Genomic DNA, 13,547 nt, shown 5'->3' on the forward strand with positions numbered 1-13,547 from the left:
CCTTAAATATTTACCCACAGTAATGTATAATACAAACCCAGAAGAATCTAGAATTTTAAAGTCTCACAGAAACAGACTCACAGCCTTAGAAAAACAAACTTATGATTACCAAAGGGGAAAAGTTGGGAGGGGGGATAAATTAGGATAAATCAGAGGTTGGGATTAACATGCACACACAACTATATATCAAACAGATAATCAACAAGGACCTCCTGTAGAGCACAGAGAACTGTACTGAATACTCTGTAATAAACTCTATGGGGAAAAAAAATCTGAAAAAAAAAAGGTATATGTATAACTGAGTCACTTTGCTGTACACCTGAAACTAATACAACATTGTAAATCAACTATACTCCAATATAAAATAAAAATTAACTTAAAAAAAAATTTTAGTCTGTATGGAGCAGCAATTCATAAATACCACAGCAGCTGAAGCCACTGTGTATCTGGAAATACAGAGCAAGAGCAACGGTGTAACTAAACAGTCACATTCAAAACAATCCTCTTTCATGAAACAGTAAGGAATCACTTGTCTATTGTGTTCACAATATGCTCCACATCTAACACAGCGCATGGCACATAGGTGGTGTTATCTATTGAAGACAAGTACCCACTACTAGGCAGAATAAACCACAGCAAAAATAAAACAAATGGCGCAAATAACAAGCAATTCTGCAAGGAAAAACTGTACTATGAAACATACAAATGTATAAATAAGGACATTTCTCAGAGAAAAAAAGGGAAATGAGTTATTTAGCACAAACTCATTTCTCATACCCAAATAGATGCTATGTTCTGGTCCCTAAGAATCAGCTTAATTTCAAGCTTCTAGGGAAGACCACCCCAGGCAACCTCACTGATCCCTAGAAGTCCCTACATATGAGAAAGAACAGAAATGTAATAAAAGCTTGATGTTGAAAAGCTATAGTAAAATCTCATCTAGGTTATTAAAACAAAACAAAAAAGGTTAAAAATGGCAATTACTAATGATATTTTTTCCTCTAAAGTCTCCTGTTGCCAGATTTTCTAACAAACATGGATTTTAACTGGTTTTTTCTCCTGCTCACAAAGGTCACACTGATACATAGGAGAAAAATCCAAAGATGCACATAAACACGAAGGAGACAAATGAACCATACTCCCATTGCCCAGAAGTAACCACTTGCAGTATTTCATGTGGAGCTTTTTCTGTGCATACATGGGGATGGAAAGTAAAGAGTGATACACAGCTAGACTTAAGTCTATAAATGAGATTACAGAACACTGCTATGGCAAGTATATAGGACTGAGGAAAGACTAACCTAAAGTGACAACTGAGCTGAGCTATCTGAAGGATGAGATGGAATTAACCAGACAAAGAAGCACAGGCTGCTAGGCAGAGAGAACAAGAATGTGTGCTGGGTACCGAACCCCACCAAGCCAGGCAACTGGGGAGAGGGAGGAGACTGGCTGAGCAAAGCCTTGTTGAGAGGACTCAGGGAAAGAATGAGGTGAGGCCACTGAAGGAGAAACAAGGTAGATAGACTCCTCAAAGGGAACGTCCCAATTGCTTAGGTGGGAAAAGGATTAGGCCCTACAAGTGTGGACTTAGATGATCAGCATCTTCTCCCAAAGGGTGTAAAGAGTAGGGGCACAGGGGAATCTTTGGGGAGGGGAGGGGGGGGGTGAAGCTGCAGGGAGAAAAAGATAAAAATCCGGTATTTTAAATTTATATTTTAGGCTCCATAAAGCCTTCTAGATTGATAAGAATAAAGAAAATGTAGTGACTTTAACTATGGTACAACTCCCAAGAAATTCATATTAGAAATGAAGGTAGGGAGAGAAGCATTAACTATTCATAGTACAAAAAAGAAAATATAAATTTTAAAAGACTGAAAGACCTGCATTAGACACTGAGTTTAATGACAGCATGGAACGTACCTGTTTTATCATCATATCTCTAATAAACATACAGCAAATAAATCAATATCAAGGGAATAATCATTATGAGTATTACGTACGAAAAAAGACTGGGCTAACAGAAAGGGACGATCTTAATGACATCCAGACAAGAAAAACACAACACTACACTCAGGACAAAGCCACACACAGAGAATTCTGCCTCTAAGAAGTGGTCTTGGTAGTGAAGCAGGAAAGAGTCAATAGACCCCTCAAAGGGGCCTATCAATACTACTATCCCTACCTGCTCATTCACTCATTCAAGAGAAAATGTTTAATCCAGAAATGCCACTACTAGGTATATATGCAAGAGTTAAAAAAAAAAAATACATACAAAAACTAGTTCATGAATGTTCACAGCAGCATCACTCATGACAGCCAAAATGTACAAACAACCCAAACGCCCACCAACAAACACATAAAATGTGATATATCCATACAGTGGAATATTATTCAGCCATAAAAATGAATAAAGTACTGAAATATGCTATATATAACATGGATGAACTCTGAAAATATTATGCTAAGTGAAAAAACTCTAGCCACAAAAGACCAAGTATTATATAAGTACATTTATATGGAAAGTCCAGAACAGGCAAGTCTACTGAGACAGAAAGCAGATTAGTCCTTGTCTGGGGCTGGGGTGAAGATTGGATTTGGAAGAAATGGACAGTAACTGCTAATGGGAAAGTATTTCTTTTTGAGGTGATAAAATTGTGCTAAAATTGATTGTGCTGATGGTTGCATAATTCTATACATATACTAAATACCATGAAAAAAATCCACTTTAAATAGGTGGATTTTATGGTATGTGAATTATATCTCAATAAAGCTGTTATTAAGAAAGAGGGTATTTTGAGCACTGGGGCGCTATGGTAAACTGCTGGAAATAGAACAAAGAAGACATACACACACACTCAAAACCTGTCAGAGCTCTAACATTCTAGTAGAGGAGAAAAGGCAATCAACAGGCAATTAGAAAACGATGCGAAGAGCAAAGAATTCAGACTGTACCCCAGCGGCACCTAACCTAGCCCTGTATGATTACGATGTCTAGAAGAGAACTCAGTATACCAGATTTTCGTCCTTAAATTGAAATTTAAGTCTAAGAAGCTCTTTTACAATTAAGTACCTGTTCAGCCTCTTAAAATCTGCATTCTTACTGAATGTTAACAGATTCTTCTTTTAAGCATTTGTGCACATGCAATGTTTAAAATGTTTTTAACTTTACAGAAGCAACAGATTAGTCTGTTAATAAAATCAAACAAGTCTCCGATTTAAATTGTATTGCCAAGTTCGTAGGGTGCTGTAAAGATTATGTGCTAACTTTTCATAAGACCTTAAATTGGAAGAAAGAGGGCCTAAAAGACCCGAACCGTGTGACACATTCCAAAACAAAGCCTGGGAGTTGGGAGGGGACCCGCAAGGTAGGAGAACTAGACTAATGATCATAAAGAACTGAGTGCTACAAAGTAAAAATGGACCTTTAATATTTAAAGCCACTAATTTTCAAACACGACACTTCGAAATTAGAATATTAGTAACCGTTGCCATAGAAACAGTGACGCTGAGTTTCCCGAGATTAAAAATAAAAAATACTGCAAATTCAAGTGGGTGAAATAGGGCAAAGTTTGGTCCGAACGTAGGTGAACCGAGCCTACCAAAAAACTTCCACAAGGGTTAAGAGTGGACCGACTGCAACTTTTAACCTACACTTCCGAAGCAGCGCTTGATAAATCACCCTGCAGGGTAATTTACCAACTACTAAAAAAAAAAAAAGTTTGCCCTCTCTTCTCCAGGGGGAGGAACCACACAAAAACGCTCCCTGGCATTCGCCCACAACCAAAACCAGACCGTGCAGACGTGCGTGGTTGCAGCTCAAGGGGAGACTGGCTCCGAGTTCACCCGGAAAGCATCCGAATCGAGCCCTGCTGGTTTCACTGGCTAAGCCCCGAGGAAAACCCCAAGCTCGAGCCCGGAGCCCCAGCCTGCCTGGCTCCTTTCTTCACATTCCCACCCCCCGCCACGTCCTATGCCTGGCATTCCACGCGACCCGATCCAACTCATATTTATTAAGCACCCACTGTCTACACCGCATCGTGGCTAGAGGCACTGCAGGAAGAAATGGCCCCACGCCGGAAAAACCAAAAGGATAGCCACAGGGGCTAAGGACGGACCCGAGAGAGGAGCTGGCTACCTACGGTGGGGTAGTCTGGAGAGGAGCCCTCACCCTCACCCCGCGGGTCATGAGAGTCCCAGGGAAGAGATAGCCCCGAGGGGCGCACCAGGCCCGGCCTCCGCGGAGTCCACCGCAGACCGGGCTGGGAGGGGAAAGGTAAGGAGTAGGCATCCCCGGACCACCCGCGCGCCCCTTCCAAGGAGCGCGACCCTGACTCCGGCCCCCGGGAGAACGGCGAGCCTGGGGACCGAACCCCCGGAGGGCCGGAGCGGGCTGTCACTGGCTCCCGCCTCCCACCCCAAGACCATGGCCGGCCGCTCTCTCGCCAGCGTGACAGTCGCGGCGGCCGCGGACCTAGCGTCTCTGGCCCGGCGTCTCCGCTCCGCCGGACGCCGGCACCCCCTGCTGCCCCGCGCAGAGCGGGGCAGTGCCAGGAAGACCGCCCGGGCCCCTCCCCCCACCGTCCCCATCCCCCGGACTCCGGAAAAGCGGTTACCTGGCGCGCGAGCGGGGGAGAGGACACGACCCAGAAGAGGAAGGTGAGAAGGCAAACGGTGGCCTCCGGCCCAGGGAGATTCGGGAAATTTGGGAGACTTGTTCCGCACTGGGTGACAGCTGTTCGCTGCGCACGCGCACCCGGACCCAGTCGCCCGATGACTCCGCCGCTCCTCACCCTCCCGTCGAGGGGCAGGGAGACAGCGGCAAAGGCGCGCGCACAGCGCCAGCCGGCTCTCCCTGCGCGAGGGCGCGCGCGCCGTCACGTGACCGCGGGGCCCGGCACTTAGTGGGTCACGTGAACTTCCAAACAGCTTAAAGGTGCCAGGCACCTTCTTGCTTTGGGGTTAATCTTACGCACTGTTTTTAGCTTAGGCTCCCGCCGCGCTTCGTGTTTTCTGGAGACGGACATGTCCCCTTTTGCCCAGAACGGGAAGACACTTGAGCAGAAGGAAGGAACAGGTGCACAGAACCTTGCCTGGAAGCGCCTACCGGGTTCTCTCAGGGCTGGACCTGATGGAGTCCACGCGCCACACGTCGCCCTGGGTTCCGACGCGGGCCTATGGCGGCCTCCGGAACGCGAACGTCAGAGTGGCGTTGCCCTGGGTGCGGCCTCGGAATGCCCAGCCGAGCCTGGCTAGGATGTCGCTGCTCGCTGCTGGGCAGCAATGACAGCGTCATACGGCCGGGGCTCCTGAGCCTCCAGACCGAAATGGGAGATCCCGAGTGAGCGAAGGGTGTGTGCCTGCCAACCCTTTAACAAGTAACTCAAGCGAGAAGCTGTGTTGTTAGCCGAGGGGAGCGAAACTGTCCTGTACTGCAGTCACCTACGCGGAACAAGTTCCGCCCCGCGCAGGTGTGCTCTTGAGTCCCGAGGCGACCCCAATAGGAATTCTGACTGGGGGGGGGGTTCTCAAAAACTTGGGGTGACAGCACTATGGCCTGAATTGTAGTAACAGGAAGTGCAGGTACCTCCGGACCCCTCAGAACGTACTTAAATTAGCTTGTTACAACTTGTTATTTCTGCGCTGTACCTCTGTCTTCCAAGGTGTCAAAAAGAACCACACAGACCTTACTTAACTAAGGTCTTTGTACTACCAAAGACAGATGGCTGAGCACCAGGTGTTTTGCAAAGCTGAACAATTTTTTTAACTTCCTGTAGAGTTCCCAGCTGGGTCCTTTGTGACGTTTCCCCTAACGTCTTCTCGGCGAAGAAAGATCGGGCAGAACCTTACACTTCTGAGCACACTCGGGCTGTCTCATATGCTGAGTTTTCTACTACAATCCACTGATTTCTGTTTTTTTAAATATCTAAACAGGTCCACTTACCGCACCCTGGGAGTCTTTTCTCCCTGGAAGGAGCATTGCGAGGACAGATGAAATATGGGTGATTAAGTAAAACTAATGGAATTATTGGGTCACCACATTTCATAAGTCATTAAATTAGAAATATTACCCACATAGGTACACGATTGAACTTACCGAATATGTAAACTAAACTGGGACTTTTACAAATGTGTATACTATGAGGATCCCAACCCTCCTTACAAGTCAATCGGATATGCTAAAACAATAAACGTATAACAACATTCATTTAGGGCTTACTGTGAACTTGACACTGTTTTAAGAGCCTCACATATATTAACGAAATTAATCCTTATAATCATTCAATGAATAGGTATGATTATTACTTCCTTGTTACAGATATGAAAACCGAAGTATTGAGATTAAGAAATATGTCAACTACTGAGAATCCGCCTGCCGATGCAGGGGACACGGGTTCGTGCCCCGGTCCGGGAAGATCCCACATGCCGCGGAGCGGCTGGGCCAGTGAGCCATGGCCGCTGAGTCTGTGGGTCCGGAACCTGTGCTCCGCAACGGGAGAGGGCACAACAGTGAGAGGCCCGCATACCGCAAAAAAAGAAAAAAAAAACAAACAAAAAAAGAAATATGTCAACTACTAAACACCAGGGTCCTTGGAAGCCATATTAGACGAGGAACCTAGTACAGCAAAGCTAAAAGTCTGGAAACCTGAATTCCAGTCCACTCACAATTTGTAGACACATAATATTGCACAAATAACGTTTGTCGAACACAGTAAATCGAGTCTCAGTTTTTTAATCTGAAAAATGAGGGTGACATATCAGGTTTGCTGACTTTGAGCATTTTTGAACATTAAAGAAGATACTGTACAATGTCAAAACACTTCAAAAGCTGTAAAGCACTGTGTGAATCTATTAAGCACTTCACAGTTTTGGAAATTGAAGTGAGCCTATTAGAAATTCAACTGGATTCATGTCACAGAAAATGTTGTGTCCCTAATGTATTTAAATCTCTCTGTTGTAAATTACAATGAAAATTAACATTGTAGCCATGTAGTAAATTATTTACGTCCAATTAAAAATGCCAGTTGTAATAAGATGGAGGCTGTATAATGGATTCATAGATTTTCCTTGAAGCTTATGTTATGTGAACTACTGTTCACCTCAGAGACAATACTTATAAATTTCTTAAGATATGTATAATGCAGCAAATTGATAAATTGATACACTACTAAATAATATAGTCTAATTTTGAATATATTGAAGTCCATTAGACTTTTGCAAATATAAAGAAATAATAGTAATACTCATTAATGTTTCCATTTATCATTATCACATATGTATGTTACTTCTACAGGTATAATACAAACCAACCAATAACTAGATGTTTAGATGATATTTTTAAAGTGTCATAGTTAATATGATAGTGAGTACCTAATAAAATTAGAAATCTTGGTACCTGTTCTCTGTGTCCTGTGTTCTGAAGTTCAGATCAATTTATCTCTTACCTGAATTATTACAAAAGTCTCCTAATGATCTCCCTACCTCCAATGCATTCTCCACTCACCCCCTCCCCCTCCAACTCATCTTCTGTACTGCAAGTCAGAATTACCCTCTTAAAATAAAAATTGGATCATGATTCTGCACAACTGAAACACTTCACTAATTCCCCATCATTATCAAAGCTTTCCAGTCTTTTTCCACTAAGGGAGTCACAATGGCCAAGAAGAATATTATGACCAAGGATGTGGGCTAGACGTTGAAGTGAGTCAACTCTCTGTATAAGCTAAATATTCAGTCAGTTTGGATACCATTATGTCTGTGTTTAATATAATAAAAACACCTAAAATTACCAGTTAAAATATTTAATTTCCCCATCAAAATATTTGAATAAAATTAAAGCTTTGGAGAGATATGTCATTTCTTTCCCTAGGGCTGCTAGTTCTCCCTGGGCCATTGTCCTAAACTTGTACATGTGTGTTTGGAAGGGTGGGGTGCTGGGGGAACAAGTGAGGTAGTTTACATTTTCTTTCACATCAAGGAAAACATTGGGACTTATTTATGACATCAAATCATAACAATAGGGCTTCCCTGGTGGCGCAGTGGTTGACAGTCTGCCTGCCGATGCAGGGGACACAGGTTCGTGCCCCGGTCTGGGAAGATCGCACATGCCGCGGAGCGGCTGGGCCCATGAGCCATGGCCGCTGAGCCTGCGCATCCGGAGCCTGTGCTCCACAATGGGAGAGGCCACAACAGTGAGAGGTCCACGTACCGCAAAAACAAAAAAATCATAACAATAAAAACTATTCATTTTAGCAAATAAAAACTACATACCTAAGTTGAAAACTCAGTATAGTTGTTTAAATCAATCCTTTTTATTATGTATTACTGTTATTATTTGTACTATGTTTTATGAACAGGTTTTGGATAATGATACAACTATGAACAGGACAGATGTGGCCTTGCTCTCATGGAACACACAATAAAGCCACAATTAGATACCAACATACATCCACAAAAATGGCTAAAAATAAAAACTGACAAACATTGGTGACAATGTGAAGAAACAGAAACACAAATAGATATACATATGCATCAAGCACATACACAAAAAGGTTTATAGCATTACTTGTGAGGCGCCAAACTGGAAACAACCCAGGTATCTATCAGCAGTTAAGTGGAGATATAAATGTCAATAAATTTCTACAATTGAAAACTATACAGCAATAAAAATAAATGAATTACTGCTACCCAGAACAGAATGACAATCTCACAAAAACAATGGTAAGTGGGGCTTCCCTGGTGGCGCAGTGGTTGAGAGTCCGCCTGCCGATGCAGGGGACACGAGTTCGAACCCTGGTCTGGGAAGATCCCACATGCCACGGAGCAACTACGCCCGTGCGCCACAACCACTGAGCCCATGTACCACAACTACTGAAGCCACCGCAATGAGAAGACCGTGCACTGCAAGGAAGAGTAGACCCCACTCGCCACGCTGCTCGCCGCGTGCAACAACAAAGACCCAACACAGCCAAAAATAAATAAATAAAATTTAAAAATTTATTTTAAAAAAAACTCAAAATAATGGTTGCCTTTGAGGAGAAGAAAGGGGTGGAGCAATTGGGAGGGGAGGGGAAAGGAACCTGGGGTGTGGCTTATGTTCTATTTTTTAACCTGGATGATAATAATTGTGATAATTCATCAAGCTGTACACTTATGATTTGTGCGCTTTTATGTAAGTGACATTTAAATTTAAAAGGTTTTCAAATATTTAGCATGTTAATATTTGTATATTTTTTATAGCAACTTTCTTACCCACCTTTTGACAAATGGACCACCCAGGTTGATTTAACTTGATAAATAAAGGGTAAAACTTCTGAACCTTCCCTTTCCTTTTGAACAAAATTTTTTGTTGATTAGAAAGGGGAAAACTTGAAGGCAAAAACAAGTGAAAAGGAAACTGAGTGCCTTTTTCCTTTGGTCCTATTGACCCTTAAGAATTTCAGTAACTGAAAGAGTTTTCTCTCTACTGTTTCCTTAACTTGGATAGTTTCTTTATCAGGGTTGTCAGTAACTCACAATGAAATACAGTAATTTTGTTAGCATAAGTAATTTTTTAGCTTTCTCAGCCATATTATATACATACTGATATTTCAAATCCTTTTTAGTTGCAGGCAAAGAATATACAGGCATACCTTGGAGATAATGTGGGGACTGTTCCAGACCACTGCAATAAAGTGAGCCATATGAATTTTTTGGTTCCGTAGTGTATATAAAAGTTATGTTCACGGGCTTCCCTGGTGGCGCAGTGGTTGGGAGTCCACCTGCCGATGCAGGGGACAAGGGTTCGTGCCCCGGTTCGGGAGGATCCCACATGCCGCGGAGCGGCTGCGCCCGTGAGCCATGGCCGCTGAGCCTGCGCGTCCGGAGCCTGTTGCTCCGCAGCGGGAGAGGCCACAGCGGCGGGAGACCCGCGTACCGCAAAAAAAAAAAAAAAAAAAAAAAAAAGTTATGTTCACACTATACTGTAGTCTATTAAATGTGCAATATCATTATGTCTTAAAAATGTACAGACCTTAATTTAAAAATACTTTATTGGGGGCTTCCCTGGTGGCGCAGTGGTTGGGAGTCCGCCTGCTAGTGCAGGGGACACGGGTTCTAAGCCCTGGTCCGGGAAGATCCCACATACCGCGGAGCGACTAAGCCCGCGAGCCTAGAGCCCGTGCTCCGCAGCAAGAGAAGCCACCGCAATGAGAAGCCCGCGCACCGCAACGAAGGGCAGCCCCCGCCTGCAGCAACTAGAGAAAGCCTGCGTGCAGCAACGAAGACACAACACAGCCAAATATTAAATAAATTTATAAAAAAAAAAAAAATACTTTATTGGCAAAAAAACACTAACCATCATCTGAGCCTTCAGAAGGTTGTAAACTTTTTACTGGTGGAAGGCCTTGCCTCGGTGTTGACGGCTGCTGACTGATCAGGGTGGTGGTTGCTAAAGCTTGGGGTGGCAGTGGCCATTCCTTTAAATAAGACAACAATAAATTTTGCCACATCAAATGACTCTTCCTTTCACAAATAATTTCTCTGTAGCATGCAAAGCTCTTTGATAGCATTTCGCTCAGAGTAGAACTTCTTTCAAAATTAAAGTCAATCTTCACAAATGCTACTACTGCTTTATCAACTAAGTTTATGTACTAATCTAAATCCTTTGTTGTCATTTTAACGATCTCCACAGCATCTTCACCAGGAGTTGATTCCATCTCAAGAAACCACCTTCTTTGCTCATTCATAAGAAGTGACTCCTTATTCATTCAAGTTTCACCATGAGGTTACAACAATACAGCCACATCTTCAGGCTCCACTTCTAATTCTAGTTCTCTTGCTATTTCCATCACATATGCAGCTCCTTCCTCCACTCCCCTCAAAGTCATCCATGAGGGTTGGAATCCAATTCTTCCAAATTCCTTTATTTATTCTATTTGTTTATTTTTGGCTGCGTTGGGCCCTCGCTGCTGCGCGCAGGCCCTCTCTAGTTGTAGCGAGTGGGGGCCACTCCTCGCTGCAGGGTGCAAACCTCCCATGGCGGTGGCCTCTTTTTTTGTTGCGGAGCACGGGCTCCAGGCACGCGGGCCCCAGCAGCCGCAGCACACAGGCTCAGCAGCAGTGGTGCGCAGGCCAGCTGCTCCACGGCATGAGGCATCCTCCCGGACCCGGGCTCGAACCCGTGTCCCCTGCACTGGCAGGCAGACTCCCAACCACTGTGCCACCAGGGAAGTCCCCCAAATTCCTTTAATGTTGATATTTTGACCTCTTCCCATGAATCTCAAATGTTCTTAATGGCATCTAGAATGCTCAATCTTTTCCAGAAGATTTTCAGTTGACTTTGTCCAGATCCATCAGAGGATAACTATGGCCACTATAGCCTTATGAAATGTATTTCTTAAATAATAAGACTTAAAAGTCAAAATGACTCCTTCATCCATAGGCTGCAGGACGGGTGTTGTGTCAGCAAGCATAAAAACAACACTAATCTTGCTGTACACCTGGATCAGAGCTCTTGGGTGACCAAGTACATTGAGCAGTCAATGAGCAGTAATATTTTGAAAGGAATCTGTTTTTCTGAGCAGTAGGTCTCCACAGTGGGCTTAAAATATTTAGTTAACCATCTTGTAAACAGATGGGCTGTCAATCAGGCTTTGTTGTTCCATTTATAGAGCACAGGCAGAGTAGATTCTGCATAATTCTTAAAGGCCCTAGGACTTTTCCGAATGGTCAATGAGCATTGGCTTCAACTTCATCAGCCTCATTAGCCCCTAATAAGACAGTCATTCTGCCCTTTGAAGCTTTGAAGCCAGCCATTGACTTCTTCTCTTTAGCTATAAAAGTCCTAGATGGCATCTTCTTCCAATATAAGGCTGTTTCATCTACCTTGAAAATCTGTTGTTTAATGTAGCCACCTTCGTCTTAGCTAGATTTGGATAACTTGCTGCAACTTCTACATCAGCCCTTGCTGCTTCACCTTGCATTTTATGTTATGGAGATGACTTCTTTCCTTAAACATCATGAACCAACCTCTGCTAGCTTCAAATTTTTCTTCTGTAACTTTCTCACCTCTCTCAGCCTTCATAGAATTGAAGAGAGTTAGGGCCTTGCTCCGGATTAGGCTTTAGTTTAAGGGAATGTTGTGGCTGGTTTGAACTTCTATCTAGATCACTCAGACTTTCTCCATATCAGCAAAAAGGCTGCTTCATTTTCTTATCATTTGTGTGTTCACTTGAGTAGCACTTTTAATTTCCTTCGAGAACTTTTCCTTTGCATTCACAACTTGGCTAAGTACTTTGCTTGAGGCCTAGCTTTGGGCCTATCTTGGCTTTCAGACATGCCTCCCTCACTAAGCTTAATCATTTCTAGCTTTTGATTTAAAGTGAGAGATGTGCAGCCCTTCCTTTCACTTGAACGCTTACAGGCCATTGTAGGGTTATTACTTGGTCTAATTTGAACACTGCTGTGTCTCAGGGTATAGAGAGGCCCAAAATAAGGGAGAGAGAGGGGGAACAGTGAAGTAGTCAGAATACACACAACATTTATCAATTGTTTGCCGTCCTATATGGGTGTGGTTTGTGGTGCCCCAAAACAATTATAACAGTAACATCAACGATCACTGATCACAGATCATCAAAACAAATAAAATAACGAAAAAATTCAAAATATTGTGAGAATTACCAAAATGCAACATAGAAACAGGAAGTGAGCAAATTTTATTGGAAAAATGGTGACCATAGACTTGCTCAATGCAGGGTTGCCACAAACCTTCAATTTGTAAAAACCACATTATCTGCAAAGCACAATAAAGCGAAGTACAATAAAGCAAGGTATGGGACTTCCCTGGTGGTGCAGTGGTTAAGAATCTGCCTGCCAATGCAGGGGACATGGGTTTGAGCCCTGGTCCGGGAAGATCCCACATGCTGCAGAGCAACTAAGCCCGTGAGCCACAACTACTGAGCCCACGTGCCTAGAGTTCACGCTCTGCAACAAGAGAAGCCACCGCAATGAGAGGCCCGGGCACCGCAACAAAGAGTAGGCCCCCCTCACCACAACTAGAGAAAGCCCACATGCAGCAACGAAGACCCAACACAGCCAAAAATAAATAAATAAAATAAATTTATAAAAAACAAAAACAAGGTATGCCTTATTTTTTTTTTTTTTAATAAAAAGAGGGGTGATTTTTAAAATATTTTCTCTCCTTAGTTTGCTGAAATCACTTCTGGTTAGTAAGGAAAGCAGCAGGTCCATTTACGACAGCATATGACAATGCCATGTGTGTGTTAACCAACTTCTTTAGTCTGTAAGCCAGAGGTTTAATGGAACAAGGTGTATTGGTTTACATTGTAAACCCAAGAAAAAATTATCTGGAGTAATAAGTCTATCTTACAACATATCTAACCATTAAATACCATATAATTTCCAGTGTATTTAAGTGTATCTGATTTAAACCAATCTATGGAGAAGACCTATTAATTAATTCACTCATTCAAGCTTTATTGAAATATGCTAGGAAATAGTACTCTGGTATGAATTATAGAAACAAAATGTTCTATTTGGTGGAGAAATTA

The 13,547-nt window shown here is 43.1% G+C and overlaps 1 protein-coding gene across 1 annotated transcript in view; it reads right to left on the minus strand.

Moving 5' to 3' along the window:
* Positions 1-4,774, minus strand: part of KDM4C (lysine demethylase 4C) — a 407,190-nt gene extending 402,416 nt beyond the window's left edge. Inside the window, exon 1 of the mRNA XM_065879012.1 lies at positions 4,614-4,774. The gene's annotated coding sequence lies outside the window, so the exon portion shown is untranslated. The remainder of the gene's footprint in view (positions 1-4,613) is intronic.
* Positions 4,775-13,547: the final 8,773 nt, after the last annotated feature.

This window comes from Phocoena phocoena, chromosome 6 (assembly GCF_963924675.1).
Source record: "Phocoena phocoena chromosome 6, mPhoPho1.1, whole genome shotgun sequence".
Lineage (NCBI taxonomy): Eukaryota > Metazoa > Chordata > Mammalia > Artiodactyla > Phocoenidae > Phocoena > Phocoena phocoena.